General features: G+C 30.6%; 1 non-coding gene across 1 annotated transcript; it reads left to right on the forward strand.

Annotated features, from left to right (window-relative positions):
* Positions 1-6,322: 6,322 nt before the first annotated feature.
* Positions 6,323-6,396, forward strand: TRNAR-UCG (transfer RNA arginine (anticodon UCG)). The gene has a single exon. It is a non-coding gene; the product is annotated as a tRNA-Arg (tRNA).
* The last annotated feature ends 1,848 nt before the right edge of the window (positions 6,397-8,244 follow it).

Raw genomic sequence — 8,244 nt, forward strand, 5'->3', positions numbered from 1 at the left:
TACATGCACACAATACATAGTGAAAACATTTGAACCTAACTCTCTCTCTCTCTCTCTCTCTCTATATATATATATATATATATATATATATATATATATATATATATATATACTAAGGGTATTTTGTAATATTGTCATAAAGTTTCGAACGAGTAGTATTGAATTCCCCGAAAAATCCGATGTTTCCCGATGCTGAAATGTATTCGTGATTACTGATTTTTGTATTGTCTTAACGAATGAATATTGAATTAACCCGTATTGTATATCGTCCTAAGTATGTCTACTTTAATTTCGTGTAAGCCTTAACAAATGAAGAGAATGGGAGTATTATGTCCCACTACTATCGTAAGTTCCTTAGGCTGTCGTGGATACGAAAGACACGATGGTCCAACTCGCATTTGATTACTGTGACCTTACTAGCTTTTCTAGCGGGACACTTTGGCCTACTAGCACACAAAGCTATTGAAAGTCATTTTATAAAATATTGGGTCATTGGAGGCCCAATAACATATAAGCGTTATCCCTTTGGGCCCAAAGATCATATTGGTGGGCTTGCAAGGCCCAACAAGCATAATTTGAAACTCATAAGCCCAAAGTTTGTAGGTTTTACTCATTGTAGTCGTCACGTATCTATTGAAGTGTTTTGATTTAACGTTTGTTGTTTTGTATTGATTCGAGACCGAATCAATTCGTTTATAACGATATTTGATATTGAAGGTGTATTTGTTTTTCGTTTTGTCGGTAGCCGGATATCTTGTATTCTGTCTTAATGAATTAATTTGTTTAGAAGTATGACTTTGACCATTTTCACTACCTTTCTTTTATAAAAATAACACTTTTAGTCCTTTATATAAAAGAATTTCATTTTTAGTCTTTAAGAACATTTTCTTGACACTTTTGTACCATAAACTTGTTGAAAAGACATTTTTAACCCAAATTATATTTAGTAAAAAGTTTTAACCCTTCCAGAATGGTATTTCTCAGTTAGAACCCCAAAATTTACAATTTTTACAGTTTTGGTCCAAAATACAAAAAGTTTACATTTTGATCCTTTTTGGAGTTTAAAAGCATTTTGACCTTAGAAATAGTTTTCTTTCACTTCATATCCCCTGTCTTATAGAATATTACAATTTAGCCCCTTAAAAACTTCAATTTTCGCAATTTTGGGCTTGTTGGGCCGAAAAGCCCATATTTAGCCCAATAACTCAAATTTTTGCATTTTAAGTCCTTTGTAAATTCTAATATTCAGAAAAATGATTATGAAAACTGTTTTGACTCTTTTGACCCTCAAGAAACCGTGACTTGGCAGTTTTTACCCCAAGTTTTGTATTTTTAACATTTTAAGCCCTAAAATGAGTTTTATGTTAAAGTATGTTCCTTATAACCTTATAAGCTATTTTTCTTGACTTGAATAGTGTAAAATAACTTAGATTATGTTTGTTTCCTTTCTCATGTCGTAAATCTAGAATTATCACCCCTTTTTGTCACATATTTATCATAAAAACACATAACATCACACACATACATGCATAAAATCACACATAACATACACATACACATAGATTTACACATTTTCTTGTATTCTCCCCCATAAAACATATGAAAACCGAAAATAGAGGGGTATGAAGCTCACCTTGAGTTGCAGTTTTGGTTTTGAAGAAGACTAGAAGAAGATTTCGATCCTAGCAAGTCTTCTTGGTAGATCTCAAACTTAGATGGTTTTAAGGTGCAAGATCACAAGATTGAATGGATTTAGAAGAGATTTTTGGATAAAATGAAGTAGTTAGATCATGGATCCAAACATAAACTTACCTTGGATGATGAGTTTTGTGGAATAATCTCTTGAAAGCCTCTTAGATCTCGAAAATTTGGAAAGCAATGGATAGAGTTTCCTTGAGAGAATTTTGAGTGAAGTGTGTGTGTGTGTGTGTGTTTGGGTTCGACCGAGAGCAAAAGAGAGAGGAAGAGAAGAGAGAGTGAGTGATGAGATGGTGCATGGAAATATGAGTTATATGCATGGAAAACCTCTATGTAAAAATGTGGTGGCAAGCATAAGTCAACTTCTTCCATCTTGGTGGGCTTGGGCCGAAAATGGAGTGGGAAGGAGAAGATTTTTTGGCTTTTAGCCTTTAAGCCCATATAATAGTTAAGTTAGGGGATTTTTGGCCCAAATAAATAAAGTATGATTTTTTATGACCTTATTAGGGTTAAATTAAATTTGTTTTGGTCCAATAAGGTCCATTAAAGTTAATCTAGTTTATTTGGGGTTCATAAGGCCCAAAAATGTTAAGTTTCATGTATATGGGTCCAATTAGGGCCCATTTGAGAGTTCTAGGTTCAAGATAGTTAAATTGGAAGCTTATTAGTCTATTAGGCCCAATAAGGAAATCCTAGTCCAAAGTGAACTCAAATTGGAATTTCAAAGGTTTCCAATTCTTTGTTGACCACTTGTAGGGCTAGAACGAAGTATTTGATGGAGTTTTGTTGTTATAGAATGAGCATCATGCATGCTTTCATGTTATTGATTCATAATTGTTATAAGTGTTGTGATTACAAGACACTAAAATTCCTAGTTGTGACAATTAGCCATCTAGTTTTATTAAAGTCTCATTATTTTATCTTAATTTACGAATAAGTCTCAAACTAAAATTTGGTGATGATTTTACCAATTTTCTCCCTGTAACATATATTTTATTGATGTTATTGTTGACCTTGACGCCTAATCAATAAATGAGCTAATGAGATGGATATGTTGGGTTATATAATATTATGTTTACCATAAAACTTGATATCCTGATGCATTATATATATTTTGGAATATAAAATGTATCCAACAAACTCAACAATAATTTCATAAACTAGCAACAACTTCGTCATTTTTACATTTATAAGAAAATTTTAAATTGTCTATATAATCTTATGTAACCCGATATATCCATCTATCAAACATCAGCTCATTTCCTGTTGTTTTTTTCCTGGAAATACACATTTTATTTGTTTCATTGTTGACCTACATACATAGTCATAAACGAGTCGATGAGATTAATATCAAATTTTATAGTATATGTAACATTATATAATTCATCGTATCCATCTTATTAGCTAATTTAATGACTATGTGTCAAAGTCAACAATGAAACATATAAAATGTATATTACATATAGAAAATGGATAAATCATCACTAAATTTTAGTTTGAGACTTATTCATAAATTAAGGTAAAATAATGAGACTTTAATGAAAACATCTAAGTATTGAAACCGGTAAACCAGAAAAAGGGAGTCAAATCGTCATTTTTACCAGTAATTTATGTTTTTTCGTAAACAAATTAAAGTTTGAGATTTTTTCATAAATCAAGGTAAAATATTATGAATTTTCTGAAGATTTCCCTTTTGAAAAAAGCCAGAAATTTTACTAAAAAGTTACTGTTTATCAAACATGTTTTAAACTTGACTTTTTAAAAAGTCAATCAGGCTAAAAGGGTGTGGTGTATTTTTAATCAATGGTAAAACGGTGTCACCTAGACATCACATCAACTTTTATATTTTTTATAAATTTTACCTGTGAACTTGGATGTGGTAATGGTTTTTACCTATAAATTTTTTATTAATTTCAATAATAAAAAAAGAATTTTTTAATAAAAACCATACTAAAATTAAAATTTACATTTTAGAAATCCTACAAATAAAAAATAACATGAAATTAAAAATTACATTAAAAAAACATTAAGTAAAAATTTTAAAAAAATCTAGAAAAAAACATAACATTGAAATTTTATTTTCTTTTTAAATTATATTTTCGCAAATCAACGTCTTCACCATTTTAGCTGCCTCCTGATCTTTGGGGTCGTATGTCTCATATCTTGCATCAACAATGAATATTATGTGAGTCAGACGGTTTCAGTCATATGCTTATCTTAAGTTGTATTCAATTGTGTCATTTGTGTCATCATTTCCTCCGATCTAGTTAACCGTTCGGTTTCGACCGACGATTTGGAAGATGTCGCTTAGCTTTTGTTTTGTCCCTTCTCATGGGAGGAGGAGGTGGGCGTATTTCTTCGATGTCATTGTTATCATCATTAAGATTAACGCCTATGTAACCATCTGATGACACTTGTTGTGAGCTCGAATATGAAGGTGTTCAACTTTTTTTTGGCTAATTAGCAATGTCTTCGTGTGTTGCAAGTTCCCTCCACCTAATGCTTCTTTTGACAATTTTCCACACACTAATAAACTTAAAAGGCTTTAGCATGTCATATTGAAATGTCGCGTGCGTTTTTTTCAACAAACTTGCTTCATTTTTTCCACTAGCCCATTGTTTTTCAAAGTTTGTGTAAATTTTGTTCCAATGCATTACGATTTTGTTTACAATATTCAATTTCGATTTATATTGGTCGAACGTCTGGTAATATGGATCTCAACCCATTCCTTTACAAAATCGATTCGTAAATATGTAACCAAAATTGATCACGTGATTGACTATTTCCCATGCCGCTATCTTCGGATATGTCAACCCATGCCTTTGTTAATTTTGTATCTTCTTTTTGAGTCCATCTTCTCGGATCGGGCTTTCCTTTTTTTTTGAGGTTGGTCTTCGGGTTCGGAATCACAAATATTTTCGATAGAGGGAGTGAAAGATGGTTGTGATTGAAAATGGAATTGGGTTTGGGATGTTTACGTTTGTGGTTGGATTGAAATTGAAAATGTTGTGGCATTTGAAATTGTGAATAATAGCTAGGAACATCATCCATTTATAGTCCGTAAGGTGGTGGTGTTGTCGGATCATAACCGAAAGTGTGAATGAGTTCAAAGCATTCTGTTTGCAAGAGTTTGGATTGTTAGAATACATTTTGATTAAAAGAGTGTAAATTTGTAATGGGTTGGAAGAATGGTATGTATATATAATGATAAATTTGTTTAAAAAAAAACAGAAAATAAAAAACAACTGTTGGTAATATTCACATTTCATCCCAACGGTCACAAGAGGCATGTTTTCAAAATTTTACCCCGGTGGAGTGTTTCCGTCTGTACTTATAGCGGCGGTGAAAATGAATGTACAACGGTTAGATAGGACACATAGGCTTACTACGGGTAAGGTCTTTACAATGTCATCCAACCTAAGTTGTATTTGGTCTCCTATTCATCAAGTTTTACCATAATCCACCTCAATATCCTTATTTATGTTATTTCAATTTTTCTCATGGTCCTTTAAAAAAAAAAACTGGTAGTTCTTTAAATGACGGGAAATAATTTGTACCCAACAATTTTTTGTCATACCCAACAATATGCGCATTATAAAGTTGTATGATACAACATTTTAACACACCAATTGTTGTGTATGAAGAAAAATTGTTGTGTACAAACCATCTCTTTTAAATGAACCCCGGAGCCTATGACTCAAATTAGATATATACATTACTTATGCATTTCGCGTATTACATGACATATGGATTGATAACTAGTCGATGTTCATTACAGAGAGTTGTTTCATTGTTGGACCATTTGAGTATCACGATCCTACAATCATTACGGAAAAGTGGTGTTAATTTTTGTTTAATGGAATACCAAGCATTAATATAATTCTTGGAAAAAAATTGTTGAAGAAGTTTTGTGAGCTATTTACCATTGTATTCCAAGAAAATATGGCATCAATCTTGGTTGAGCTTAATACTATTAAAGTGGAAAACTTTTCATTTATTTTTTTCAAATATTTATTTTTTCCTTAGTATTTTTATTTTTTGTTGATAATAATATGTCGTTCGTTCATCACAATATCATTTTCATTTGACCATTCTAGTCTTCTATTTTTATCAGTCTTCTATTCTTCAAAGGTATGTTTTTTCTTTTAAATAAGGTTAATAACAATCTTATGTGGCAAAATTAAGAAATTATAAAAGTAGCAAACGACTATGGATCTAAATAAAGATTTAAAAAGAGCACTATTATAAGACATGTACTCAACAAACACACGAGATAATTACAGCTAAGACAATTCCTCAAGCAACTACTTTGTGTGAGCATGAATGACAGAATGAAGCCGTTTTTATATGTGTTTCTCTTAAATGATATAAATTATTAAAAAAAATTATGCTTGTCATCTTTCTTACAAACCTTAATTAATATTTTACGATGACATTATGTCATTTACAAAAACGCAATTGTTTGATTCATTGCGATTTGCGAAGTTTAAAATTTGTGGTTTTTGTAATAGTTATTTTGTAATCATTAAGTCATTAATAAATTATCTTTCCTTAAATATGTTGGTATCTATGTATTACCATTGAATGAAATAAATACACATATATGCAGTATAAATATCAATCTGACCGCATAGCGCAGTGGATTAGCGCGTCTGACTTCGGATCAGAAGGTCGTGGGTTCGACTCCCACTGTGGTCGATATTTTTTGATTCATGAAGCTTTTCCATTTTTTTACGTTTTGAAAACTTACAAGTAGTTTTATTTTATTTGATTTCGTCCACCATAAGCCAAATTAAAATAGGTGTGATTTATTTCAACTTGCAACTTACGACGAAATGTTGCTTATTTGTAATTTATCTTAAAATCAAAACTGTTTATTTATTATGAAAATATATAAGAAATAAAACAAGGATAATTAATATATACGACACGACCAATTAAATATTATAATGGTCAAAGGAGATTTGACCGCACACAACCCAAAGTCCCAAACACATAAACAAATATGAAATAGTTAAAAAGCCCCATATTTTACTGTCCCGGGTTTTCGGATAAACCCGACCGAAGTCACGTGACTTGACACCAACGAACATGGCCCTGTCATACGTGTTATGGGACCAAACATGGCTCTTATCTTACGTGTCAAAAATTTATTTGTTGTTACTTCTTTTCTTATATCAAACTTTTGCTTTTCAGATCTTTAAATGTCTTCTCAAGGTTGGTAAGGTCATTTTATCATATACCTATTTTATATAAAAGGTGTAAACTTAGATTATTTATATTATCTCAATGTTTTGTTAGAAGTTACAAGTTCGGGTTTTATGTTTGATTGTTAGGCTTTGAGGTATACTATCATTATCAAGTCATCTTAGCATTAATTATTATTATTATTATTAAAAATAAAAGTTTAATATAAAATTAAAATGACATAATCAATTGGATACTTTAATTTAAGTTTTAATTATAAAAGATTTGAAACATGGAGGAAATAAGTGACCCGTAAAATATTTATTTTAAAATTTAATAGAATGATATCTTACAATCATTAGACCAACTCCAACCAATCACTAAAACACAATTATAAAGGCCAATAAAATGGTGTGATCATTCCAATCAACCTTTAAAAAACATCATTTTAATGTTTGGGATAGTTTCACACACCAAATATGAAGGCCAAACTACTTAGCCTTTAAAAATCACCAACTTTAGTGATTTGTTGGAATGCAAACACCATTTTAATGTTAACAAATTACAAATTTAGTGATTTATGGTTGGAGTTGTTCTTAATAAATTGTGGATTTTAAATATATGAAAATGAAAAGTTGAAAAAAAAATAATTCAAAATATTGTAGAAAATAACATATGTTAAATTCGATAAAAACATAACATTTTGACAAAAACAATTTTATTTTATTAAGTTGGATTATTTGAGGTATATAGCATAAAACTTCTTATTATTATTAAACAAAATTTCACAATTGGTCCCTGTGGTTTACAGAATATCGCACTTTGAGAACTTCCTAGTAAAAAATCACATGAATGGTCCTTAAGGTTTCAATTCATTGCGCAATTGGTCCTTGACCATAACCCCGTCACTTTTGTACCGTTAGTGCAGGAGTCAAGGTTGTAAAAATCGCTTGACGGTAGCCCGACGGTCGACTGGTGTTAAGGGATTCGGTCTTGGCGGTGATTAATCGGGGACCATAGACTATTAATAAAATATTAAAATTAATTAAATATTAATATATCTTAAGAAAAAACAAGTACTTCAAAATTAGAAAATAAGAAAAATTGTAATTTGGAAATTTGGAAATACGAAAATATGAACATTTTGGTATAATATTTGAAATTTTGATAATTTTGGAGTAAAAAAAATAAAGTTGGTTTTTTGAATTTTTAAAATTTTTTTGACCTTTTTTTGACTTTTTTTTTTACTTTTGTTGACCGATTAATCCCGCCAAACCCGATTAATCAAAAATTTCCGATTAATGCCCTCATCCTCGACGGTTGGAGAACGCCAAACGATTAATCCACGATTAATCGCCG

The sequence above is a fragment of the Lactuca sativa genome, chromosome 8, assembly GCF_002870075.4.
Source record: "Lactuca sativa cultivar Salinas chromosome 8, Lsat_Salinas_v11, whole genome shotgun sequence".
Classification (NCBI taxonomy): domain Eukaryota; kingdom Viridiplantae; phylum Streptophyta; class Magnoliopsida; order Asterales; family Asteraceae; genus Lactuca; species Lactuca sativa.